Here is a 13111-nt window from a genome sequence, read left to right on the forward strand (position 1 = left end):
TCAGGCCCTTTTGCAGTCAATTCCCACTCCCCACCAAGCCCAGGCAACTACTAATCTGCTTTCTGACTCTGGCCTTTTCTGGACAATTTATATAAATGGAATTATGCAATATGGGGCCTTTTGTGTCTGGATTCTTTCACTTAGTACATTTTTGAGGTTCATCCATGTTGTAGCATGCATCATTATTTCACTCTTTTTTAAAAAATTAATTAATTAATTAATTTTTGGCTGCGTCTTCATTGCTGTGCACGGGTGTTCTCTAGTTGCGGCGAGTGGGGGCTACTCTTCGTTGCAGTGGCAGACTTCTCATTGAGGTGTCTTCTCTTGTTGCAGAGCATGGGCTCTAGAGCACAGGCTCAGTAGTTGTGGCGCATAGGCTTAGTTGCTCCGTGGCATGTGGGATCTTTCTGGACCAGGGCTCGAACCTGTGACCCCTGCATTGGCAGGCGGATTCTTAACCACTGTGCCACCAGGGAAGCCCTCACTCTTTTTATAGCTGAATGGTATTCCATTGTATGGATATACCACATACTGTTTATCCATTCACCAACAATGCACATTTGAATTGCTTCCAGTTCTGGGCTATTTTGAATAACGCTGCTATGAATATTTGCATACGAGTCTTTGTGTGACGTATATTTTAATTTCTCTTGGGTAGATTCTTAAGGGTGGAATTTTGGGGTTGCCTGGTAAGTTTATGTTCAACATTTCATGAAACTGCCAAACTATTTTCCAAAAAGACCATATCATTTTCCCTCCCCACAAGCAATGTATGAAGATTCTTGTTTTTCTATATCCTCACCAACATTTTTACTGTTTGTCTTTTTGGATAGAGCCATTCTACTGGGTATGAATTGGTATCTCACTATGGTTTCAATTTGCATCTCCATGATGGTTAATTATGTTGAACAATTTTTCATGTGCTCATTGGCCATATGTCTGGCTTCTTTGGAGAAATGACTATTCAGATCTTTTCTCCTTTTTTTTAATATGTAGTTTTATTATCGAGTTGTAAGAGCTCTTTAAAAATTCTAGATTAAGTCCCTTAATAGTTAAATGATTTGCAAATATTTTCTCCCATTCCGTGAGTTGTCTTCACTTTCTTGATGGTATCCTTTGAAACACAAAGGTTTTTAATTTTGATGAAGTCTTTTATTTACTTTTTTTGTCATTGTTGCTAGTGCTTTTGGTATCATATCTAAGCTTTGTTTAACCAAAGGTTACAAATATTTTCTCCTATATTTTCTTCTAGAATTTTTATAGATTTAGTTTTTACATTTAAGTCTATGATCTATTTAGACTTATTTTTGTTTATAGTGTAAAGTAAGGGTCTAAATTAATTTTTTGGCATTTTATGGATATTCAATTGACACAGAACAATTTGTTGCAAGGGCTATCCTCTTCCCATTGAATTGTCTTGGAGCCATGTTGAAAAATCATTTGATCATAAACGTATGGGTTTATTTCTGGACTCCCAATTCTGTTCCATTGATCTACATGCTCATCCTTATGCCAATACCACACTGTCTCCATTATTAACTTTTGAAAGTTTTAAAATAGGGTAGTGTAAATCCTCCAACTTTGTTATCATTTTTCAAATTTATTTTGGCTATTTGAGGACCTTTGAATTTCCATTTGAATTTTAGGCTTACCTTGTCAATTTAGGGAACCTTGCAATCTTAACAATACTGAAAATTCCAATCCATTAACATGGAATGTCTCTCCCGTTTATTTAGATCTTTTAAAATTTATCTTAGCAATGTTTTGTGGTTTTCAGTATACAAATTTTGTACTTCTTTTGCTAAATTTCTTCTTAAGTATTTTATTCTTTTTGATGTTGTTAGGAATGTTTTCCTGATAGTTTTCTTAATTGCATTTTTGGATTGTTCATTGCTAATGTACAGAAATACAATATATGGATCTTGTGTCTTGTGACCTTGCTAAATTCATTTATTAATTTTAGTAGTGTGTGTTTGTGCGTATTCCTTAGGATTTTCTAAATATAAATCATGTTGTCTGCAAATTAAGACAGTTTTTACTACTTTCTTTCTAATCTGAATGGCTTTAAAATAATTTTGTTGTTTTTGCACTGGTTAGAATCTGCAGTACAATGCAGTACAATGATGAATAGAAGTGATGACAGTGGACACTCTGGTCTTGTTTCTGACCTTAGAGGAAAAGTATTCAGTCTGTCATGATTACATATATTAGTTAAAGGTTTTTCATAGATGTTCTTTATCAGGTTAGGAAAGTTTCCTTCTAATCCTAGTTTGTTGAGTGCTTTTATCATGACAGGGTGTTGAATTTTATCAAATGCTTTTCCTGTATCTTTTGAGATGATTATGTGTATTTTGTCCTTTATTCTATTAATATGGTATTTTTAATTGTTTTGTGGGCTTTTTTTTTTAAAGACACACTTATTCAGTGTCATGATCAGACTATTACATTTCGCAATCAACAGCATGGGTGCAAAAATAAAATCTACATTAAAACCCTTTGTTGGAATGCTTTACACCTTCCACAGAACAGAAACTAAAATAACCTGTTATACAATTAGTCACAAATACAGTCCTCGAATATATACACTACCAAACGTAAAATAGATAGCTAGTGGGAAGCAGCTGCATAGCACAGGGAGATCAGCTCGGTTCTTTGTGACCACCTAGAGGGGTGGGATAGGGAGGGTGGGAGGGAGGGAGATGCAAGAGGGAAGAGATATGGGGACATATGTATATGTATAACTGATTCACTTTGTTATAAAGCAGAAACTGACACACCATTGTAAAGCAATTATACTCTAATAAATATGTTTAAAAAAAAGTTATACAAATATAAAACAACAACAACAACAAAAAAACAACAAATACAGTCCTCGAGTTCTTTTTGCCCATACACATGAGTATTGTCTAAAACGTCTTATTTGTAGCAGCTAGGCCCTGCCACCACTGTGCTTGGCTGAATTCACAAATCTGTTATAACCTGTAGCTTCCCTGTCACTTCTCTGGCTCTCCTCTCCTGCAAAGATTTGTTTCCTGGCAGTAATTAAAACCTTCTGCCACTACCATAGCTACTGCTGCCACTGGAACCTCCAGAGCCACCTTGGTTTCATGGTTTGGCAAAGTATTGGCTTCCACCACCACAGGGGCCAGAACTTGTGCCTCCAAAGTTTCCTCCTTTTGTGGGTCCAAAATTTGAAGATTGATTGTTGTAACTGCCAAAGTCACTGTAGCTTCCACCACCTCCAAAATTGCTTCCATCATTACCAAATCCATTATAGCCATCCTGCTGCCACCATATCCACCACCACCTCGGCTGCCACCAAAGCCACCTCGACCACTGAAGTTTCCTCCACGACCAAAGTTGTCACTCCCACCAAAACCACATCTGCGACCACCATCAAAGTTTCCAGAACCACTGTGATTTCTTTGGCTGGATGAAGCACTAGCCATCTCTTGCTTAGATAGGGCTTTCCTTACTTCACAGTTGTGGCCATTCACAGTGTGGTATTTCTGAATGACAATCTTGTCTACGGAGTCATGGTCATCAAAGGTTACAAAAGTAAAGCCTCTCTTTTTGCCACTGCCTTGGTCAGTCATGATTTCAATCACTTCGATTTTCCCATACTGTTCAAAATAATCTCTTAGGTGATGTTCTTCAGTGTCTGTTTTAATGCCACCAACAAAAAACTTTTTCACAGTTAAGTGGGTACCAGGTCTTTGAGAATCTTGAGACGGCCCTCTTTGGTTCCCCAACTCTTCCATCTACCTTGTGTGGCCTTGCATTCATGGCTGCATCCACCTCATCCACAGTGGCATACGTAACAAACCTGAAGCCTCTGGCGCTTGGTGTTTGGATCCCTCATTACCACACAGTCTGTGAGCGTTCCCCATTGCTCAGAATGGCTCCTCAGACTCGCATCGGTTGTTTCAAAGTTCAGACCTTCAATGAAGAGCTTCCGTAGCTGTTCAGGCTCTTTGGGAGACTCTGACTTAGACATGACGGCAGTAGAGGGGGGAGACTTCAACGATGCTTACTCGGCAGCATCCATGGGCAGAAAGCTTAACTGTTTTTTTTTAAGATTTTTTTGATGTGGACCATTTTTAAAGTCTTTATTGAATTTGTCACAATATTGCTTCTGTTTTATGTTTTGGTTTTTTGGCCGCGAGGCATGTGGGATCATGGCTCCCTGACCAGGGATCGAACCTGCACCCCCTGCATTGGAAGGTGAAATCTTAACCACTGGACCACCAGGGAAGTCTCTAATTGTTTTTAATACTTCTCCAATTTGCATTTCTGGAACAAATCCAACTTTGTTGTGTTTTATAATCCTTTTTATATATTGCTGAATTCAGTGTGCTAATGCTTTTTAAGATTTCTTGCATGTGTATTCAGGAGGGTATCAGTCTGTAGTTTTCTTTTCTTCTGATGTCTTTATATGTGTCTTTGGTATCAGAGTAATACTGGCCTCACAGAAGGAATTGGGAAGCACTTCCCTCCTTCTCATTTGTTGAAAGAGTCTGTAAAGAATTGGTGTGATTTTTTTCCTTTAAATATTTGATCCAATTTACCACAAAAGTCACATGAGCCTGGGCTTTTTGTGTGTGGGGGTGGGGGGTGGGGGGACGATTTAAATTGCTGAATCCATTTCTTTACTTTTTAAAAATCTATTTGCATATCATAATTTTTTGGTGAATACTGCTCATATTAGATAATACAGTTGACCCTTGAACAACATGGGTTTGAATTGCATGGGTCTCCTTATACATGGATTTTCTTCTATAGTAAATACCACAGTACTACACGGTTGGTTGAATCTGTGGATGCATATACGGAGGAACTGCAGATGCAGAGGAATGGCGAATACGGATAGCTGTCTATAAAGTTATATGCGGATTTTCAACTGCATGGAGGATCAGCGCCCCAACCCCCCGTGTTGAGCAAGGGTCAACTGTATGTTTTAACAATTCTCGATTCTGATTTTGCCTCCTGATGGTTGCTACCATTATTTTCTTGGTTGTTTACTAACTTGCCTGAACGAAGTTTATGACCTCTGTCTCCACTATAATGTGGGGCTGCTGATGTCTCTGCTAAGACTTTTTTCTCTTGCTTTTATTTTTAAAGACTAGCTTCCTCAGGGTTGCTCCTATATCTGCATAGCTCAGTGTTAAGGTTTTGCTCAAACACCTCCAGCCAGTATATGTCCATTATCTGTTGATGAGTCTGTGGGTGGACTGGGGAACACATTCAAGCTTCAAACTGTTTGCAAGTCTGCTCCAGCTTTTATTTTCTCCTGGTCTCTCTTGCTTCTCATAGGCATGTAGGCCAGGGATGTGTGGGCATGTACACAGGATATGTGGATTGCCTTTCAAGTCCACTATGGCTGTCTCCCTTCCTGGATTTCCCTGTTACATCCCCTGGTAGTCTGCTGGCCCAGTGCCTGCCTCAAACAGTCCTGCAACCTCAGGCTAGCAGTCCTTCTTACCCACTTGCCACTGAGATCTGACAATGCTCTAAATCAAGTGACTTCCTTTTAGCAGCAGCAGCGGCAGCAGCAAAGCGGCTAGCTTTTATTTTACAGCCTGCCTCACCATGGTGGAACTACTGTGCCAACAAAGCTGGAGTGGGGAGTGGTGGTGGTGATAAGTGGTAAGTTGGAGCAAGTCCAGTGTATTAGTCAGGATTCTCCAGAGAAACAGAAGCAATAGGATATAGATAGATAGATGGACAGATAGATAGAGACTTATTATGAGAGATTGGCTCACATGATTAGGGAGGCTGAGAAGTCCCATAGTCTGTTGTCTGCAAGCTGGAGGTCCAGGAAAGCTGATGGTGCAGTTCTGGTCCAAACTCAAAGGCCTGAGAACCACGGGAGCCAATAGTGTAGTCCAAGTCTGAGTTTGAAGGACCATGAACCAGGAGCATCAACATCTGAGGGCAGGAGAAGATGGATGACCCAGCTCAAGCTGAGCAAATTTGCCCTTCCTCTGCATTTTTGGCCCTCAGTGGATTGAATGATATCTACCCGTACTGGTGGGGAGATCTTCTTTACTCATTTTACTGATTCAAATGCTAATCTCTTCCAGAAACACCCTCACAGATACACTCAGAAATAATGTTTTATCAGCTATCTGTGCATCCTTCAGTTCAATCAAGTTGACACAGAAAATTAACCATCACACTCAGGCAAGTACACCATAGACTTGCTCTGTTCTTACCCAAAGTTCAGAAGTTCTAGGTTTGTTCTAGCCTTGGGTCAATTTCCAGAGTGTTGAAGTGGTTGTTTTTGACAATTTGTTCAACTTTTTAGTTGCTCTGCACAGAGGCGTAAATCCCCTAAACTCAAGAATTTATTTACTCAAATACAGGAGGATTTTCTTCATCAAGGTCAAAGAAACTCTTCCAACTGAGGAAGACATCAGTCTCTGACCAGCATCAGTGCAAGATACAATAGTAATACTGACCTGGAGATTTTTCTACTGTTTTACAATACAGCCTTTGATCCAAACATATGAAGAAGGGAACTAATATTTAATAGAAAATGGACATCAGCTTTGGTGTACACTTTGCTGATATGATTTGAACTTGGAGCCATGTGGGCAAATCTAGATGGCAGAAGAAGCAAATGTCTGGGTCATATGTCTGGGGAATGAGAAAGAGAAATTAGGAAAGAAAGAGAGAGAGGAGAATATGAAAGGAGTCTAATGATTTTTCTGAAGGGCTCTTTATACCCAGATAGATTTTCCAATTATGTTGTAAATCCTTCAAAAGCAAGAACAGTCTTTCATGTGTTGTAAAATGCTTTAATGTAATGTCAGTACTGCACATGTGTTAAATTAAAATACTGTAATATTCACTAGCTCCGACGGTCTGGGTAGTACTGAAGGCTAGGTTTGTTAGTATTTTATGGCCATGAAGCCAAATTCTAACTCTGTAATGTAATGTTAGTGTGTCCTCCTCAATCTAGAAGATGGGGCATTGAGACACTGACACTAACAAAATTTCAGCCACACAGGAGTCAGACTTTCTGACCTTCAGTTATGTAAACAATATCTAAAAGCAGGCATGTTAGGAGCCAAAGATCGATGAGCTCCCAGAATGCTGAGTATTTGTTATATAATGTGGAATAGCATCTAGGAATATCTATACCATTTTAAAAATACTCAGGAGACTTAAATTTGTTAAAAATCATTGAATTATACACCGAAACGGGTGAATTATACGATATGTAAAATATACCTCAATAATGTCACTAAAAATACCCAGGAGACTGAGAAAAAAACATATTTTTCAAATATGGAGTTTGAAAAATATACAGATGCAAAATAAAGTCAATTATAGTCCTAAGAAAAGGCAATCTGTTAGGTATTACAGATATTTAATTCAAACACATGTCTTACACAGCTGCATTTTAAGGTAGGTGAAACAAGCCACTTTAGAAATAAATGTATTAATGAAATGTTAGATGCAATTAGAACTCTAGCTATTCAGGAATAAAATTTTCAACAAATCCTTTTTTTAAATTTTTCTTGAACTTTTACTATCACTTATATTTTCAGAAATTTGCAGCTCATGTAACTAACCTATGAATGACTTTCACCTTGACCACAGATTTATTTGTATGGAAAAACACAACAGTATTTGCTAAGTATATGCAATATCTTCCACCTAATTAGTACCTCAGGGCAGGTTGTTTATAAACAGAAAACAATAAGGGACACGTTAAATATCCCCAGCAGTACTCTCTGCATACTATCAGCTTTAGAAATAAAGAAGACAGTTTGCATTTTAAGCAATAAACCAGGTAGCTACCAGACTGCCATTAAGTACAAGGAATCCAACTAGAAAAATGTGGGATTCATGGGGAAATAACATTATCTGCAGCTTTATACACTGGACAAATGAACATGGTTCCCTTTAGCTTCAAATTAGAAATATGTGCAGAGGGCAACATGGAAATACATACTATTATTTCTGTTTTTGATATTAATTTAAAAAAGAATGTTACTAAAAGTGTTTCACACTTGATACTAAATACATCTCAACTTTGCACATCCCCCACCTTCGTACAATCACTGCCAAGTGACTACCTAGTATCCATTTACTGGGATCACAATAGAAATCAGCCATTAATTAGGGAGCATTTGGCTCAAGGGACCTGTAATGGGTTGCAGAGAATTGCACATCATGCTTCACATGCAGATGAGGTTGCCATCTGGTGGATTTTCTCTAACTATAAGCTAACAACATTTATAGGTAAAAGCAGAGTAATCAGAGATAGGGCAAGATGGCGGAAGAGTAAGACGCGGAGATCACCTTCCTTCCCACAGACACATTAGAAATACATCTACACGTGGAACTGCTCCTACAGAACACCCACTGAACGCTGGCAGAAGAAGTCAGACCTCCCAAAAGGCAAGAAACTCCCCACGTACTTGGGTAGGACAAAAGAAAAAAGAAATAACAGAGACAGAAGAATAGGGACGGGACCTGCACCAGTGGGAGGGAACCATGAAGGAGGAAAGGTTTCCACGCACTAGGAAGCCCCTTCGTGGGCGGAGACTGCGGGTGGCAGAGGGGGGAAGCTTTGGAGCCACGGAGGAGAGCGCAGCCACAGGGGTGCGAAGGGCAAAGCGGAGAGGTTCCCGCACAGAGGAGCGGCGCCGACCAGCACTCACCAGCCCGAGAGGCTTGTCTGCTCCCCCGCCGGGGCGGGCGGGGGCTGGGAGCTGAGGCTTGGGCTTCGGTGCTAGCCAGGAGGGAGTCCGGGAAAAAGTCTGCAGCTGCCGAAGAGGCAAGAGACTTTTTCTTGCCTCTTTGTTTCACGGCGCACAAGGAGAGGGGATTCAGAGCGCCGCCTAAACGAACTCCAGAGATGGGCGCGAGCCGCGGCTATCAGCGCGGACCCCAGAGGCAGCCGCAAGCCGCGGCTATCAGCGCGGATCCCACAGCAACAGGGGCGCAGAGGGAAAAACGGAGAGATTCCCGCACAGAGGCTCGGCGCCGAGCAGCACTCACCAGTCGGAGAGGCTTGTCTGCTCACCCGCTGGGGTGGGTGGGGGCTGGGAGCTGAGGCTTGGGCTTTGGAGGTCGGATCCCAGGGGGAGGACTGGGGTTGGTGGCGTGAACACAGCCTGAAGGGGTTAGTGCACCACAGCTAGCTGGGAGGGAGACCGGGAAAAAGTCTGCAGCTGCCGAAGAGGCAAGAGACTTTTTCTTCCCTCTTTGTTTCCTGGTGCACGAGGAGAGGGGATTCAGAGCGCCACCTAAACGAGCTCCAGAGACAGGCGCGAGCCGCGGCTATCAGCGCGGACCCCAGAGACGGGCATGAGATGCTAAGGCTGCTGCTGCCGCCACCAAAAAGCCTGTGTGCGAGCACAGGTCACTCTCCACACCTCCCCTCCCGGGAGCCTGTGCAGCCCGCCACTGCCAGGGTCCTGTGATCCAGGGACAACTTCCCCGGGAGAACGCACGGACGCCTCAGGCTGGTGCAACGTCACGCCGGCCTCTGCCGCCACAGGCTCGCCCCGCATCCGTACCCCTCCCTCCCCCCGGCCTGAGTGAGCCAGAGCCCCCGAAGCAGCTGCTCCTTTAACGCCGTCCTGTGTGAGTGGAAAAACAGACGCCCTCAGGCAACCTACACACAGAGGCGGGTCCAAATCCAAAGCTGAACCCCAGGAGCTGTGCGAACAGGGAGGAGAAGGGGAAATCTCTCCCAGCAGCCTCAGAAGCAGCGGATTAAAGCTCCACAAACAACTTGATGTGCCTGCATCTGCTGAATACCTGAATAGACAACGAATCATCCCAAATTCAGGAGGGGGACTCTGGGAGCAGGAGATATTAATTCTTCCCCTTTTCCTTTTTTTTGTGAGTGTATATGTATATGCTTCTGGGTGAGATTTTGTCTGTATAGCTTTGCTTTCACCATTAGCCCTAGGGTTAGGTCCGTCTGTTTTTATTTTTTATTTTTTTACTTAAAAATTTTTTTTTCCTAATAAATGTTTTCTTAATAATTTTTCCTTATTTTCTCTTTTTAAAAATTAAAAAAAATTTTAAATAAGTTTTTTCATATTTTTTATTTTAAAAAATTAAAAAAATTTTTTTCTTAATCATTTTTTTCTTATTTTTTACTATAAAAAATTAATAAATCTATTTTTAAAAATTAAAAAAAAATTCTCTTTCTTAATAAATTTATTCTTAATAATTTTTTTCTTATTTTTTATTATAATAGCTTTAATTTATATTATTTTATCCTCTTTCTTTCTTTCGTTCTATTTTTTCTCCCCTTTATTCTGAGCCATGTGGATGAAAGGCTCTTGGTACTCCAGCCAGGCATCAGGGCTGTGCCTCTGAGGTGGGAGAGCCAACTTCAGGACACTGGTCCACAAGAGACCTCCCAGCTCCACGTAATACCAAACGGTGAAAATCTTTCAGAGATCTCCATCTCAACATCAAGACCCAGCTTCACTCAACGACCAGCAAGCTACAGTGCTGGACACCCTATGCCAAACAACTAGCAAGACAGGAACACAGCCCCATCCATTAGCAGAGAGGCTGCCTAAAATCATAATAAGGCCACAGACACCCCAAAATACACCACCAGACGTGGACGTGCCCGCCGGAAAGACAAGATCCAGCCTCATCCACCAGAACTCAGGCACTAGTTCCCTCCACCAGGAAGCCTACACAACCCACTGAACCAACCTTAGCCACTGGGGACAGATACCAAAAAAAACGGGAACTACGAACCTGCAGCCTGTGAAAAGGAGACCCCAAACACAGTAAGATAAGCAAAATGAGATGACAGAAAAACACACAGCAGATGAAGGAGCAGGGTCAAAACACATCAGACCTAACAAATGAAGAGGAAATAGGTAGTCTACCTGAAAAAGAATTCAGAATAATGATAGTAAGGATGATCCAAAATCTTGGAAATAGAATAGACAAAATGCAAGAAACATTTAACAAGGACGTAGAAGAACTAAAGAGGAACCAAGCAACGATGAAAAACACAATAAATGAAATTAAAAATACTCTAGATGGGATCAGTAGCAGAATAACTGAGGCAGAAGAACGGATAAGTGACCTGGAAGATAAAATGGTGGAAATAACTACTGCAGAGCAGAATAAAGGAAAAAGAATGAAAAGTACTGAGGACAGTCTCACAGACCTCTGGGACAACATTAAACGCACCAACATTCAAATTATAGGGGTCCCAGAAGAAGAAGAGAAAAAGAAAGGGACTGAGAAAATATTTGAAGAGATTATAGTTGAAAACTTCCCTAATATGGGAAAGGAAATAGTTAATCAAGTCCTGGAAGCACAGAGAGTCCCATACAGGATAAATCCAAGGAGAAACACGCCAAGACACATATTAATCAAACTGTCAAAAATTAAATATAAAGAAAACATATTAAAAGCAGCAAGGGAAAAACAACAAATAACACACAAGGGAATCCCCATAAGGTTAACAGCTGATCATTCAGCAGAAACTCTGCAAGCCAGAAGGGAGTGGCAGGATATACTTAAAGTGATGAAGGAGAAAAACCTACAACCAAGATTACTCTACCCAGCAAGGATCTCATTCAGATTTGATGGAGAAATTAAAACCTTTACAGACAAGCAAAAGCTGAGAGAGTTCAGCACCACCAAACCAGCTTTACAACAAATACTAAAGGAACTTCTCTAGGCAAGAAACACAAGAGAAGGAAAACACCTACAATAACAAACCCAAAACATTTAAGAAAATGGGAATAGGAACATACATATCAATAATTACCTTAAATGTAAATAGATTAAATGCTCCCACCAAAAGACACAGACTGGCTGAATGGATACAAAAACAAGACCCATATATATGCTGTCTACAAGAGACCCACTTCAGACCTAGAGACACATACAGACTGAAAGTGAGGGGATGGAAAAAGATATTCCATGCAAATGTAAATCAAAAGAAAGCTGGAGTAGCAATTCTCATATCAGACAAAATAGACCTTAAAATAAAGACTATTACAAGAGACAAAGAAGGACACTATATAATGATCAAGGGATTAATCCAAGAGGAAGGTATAACAATTGTAAATATTTATGCACCCAACATAGGAGCACCTCAATACATAAGGCAAATACTAACAGCCATAAAAGGGGAAATCGACAGCAACACAATCATAGTAGGGAACTTTAACACCCCACTTTCACCAATGGACGGATCATCCAAAATGAAAATAAATAAGGAAACACAAGCTTTAAATGATACATTAAACAAGATGGACTTAATTGATATTTATAGGACATTCCACCCAAAAACAACAGAATACACATTTTCCTCAAGTGCTCATGGAACATTCTCCAGGATAGATCATATCTTGGGTCACAAATCAAGCCTTGGTAAATTTAAGAAAATTGAAATCATATCAAGTATCTTTTCTGACCACAACGCTATGAGACTAGATATCAATTACAGGAAAAGATCTGTAAAAAATACAGACACATGGAGGCTACACAATACACTACTTAATAATGAAGTGATCACTGATGAAATCAAAGGGGAAATCAAAAAATACCTAGAAACAAATGACAATGGAGACACGACGACCCAAAACCTATGGGACGCAGCAAAAGCAGTGCTAAGAGGGAAGTTTATAGCAATACAATCCTACCTCAAGAAACAGGAAACATCTCGAATAAACAACCTAACCTTGCACCTAAAGTAATTAGAAAAAGAAGAACAAAAAAACCCCAAAGCTAGCAGAAGGAAAGAAATCATAAAGGTCAGATCAGAAATAAATGAAAAAGAAATGAAGGAAACAATAGCAAAAATCAATGAAACTAAAAGCTGGTTCTTTGAGAAGATAAACAAAATTGATAAACCATTAGCCAGACTCATCAAGAGAAAAATGGAGAAGACTCAAATCAATAGAATTAGAAATGAAAAAGGAGAAGTAACCACTGACACTGCAGAAATACAAACGATCATGAGAGATTACTACAAGCAACTCTATGCCAATAAAATGGACAACCTGGAAGAAATGGACAGATTCTTAGAAATGCACAACCTGCCGAGGCTGAACCAGGAAGAAATAGAAAATATGAACAGACCAATCACAAGCACTGA

The 13111-nt window shown here is 40.4% G+C and overlaps 1 protein-coding gene and 1 pseudogene across 1 annotated transcript in view; both read right to left on the reverse strand.

The window, feature by feature from the left end:
- The window catches only part of DCX (doublecortin), a 364534-nt gene that overhangs the window by 325054 nt on the left and 26369 nt on the right, over positions 1-13111 (reverse strand). The window lies entirely within an intron of this gene.
- On the reverse strand, positions 3043-3997 carry LOC130706495 (heterogeneous nuclear ribonucleoprotein A1-like; annotated as a pseudogene).

The sequence above is a fragment of the Balaenoptera acutorostrata genome, chromosome X (genome assembly GCF_949987535.1).
Source record: "Balaenoptera acutorostrata chromosome X, mBalAcu1.1, whole genome shotgun sequence".
NCBI lineage: Eukaryota > Metazoa > Chordata > Mammalia > Artiodactyla > Balaenopteridae > Balaenoptera > Balaenoptera acutorostrata.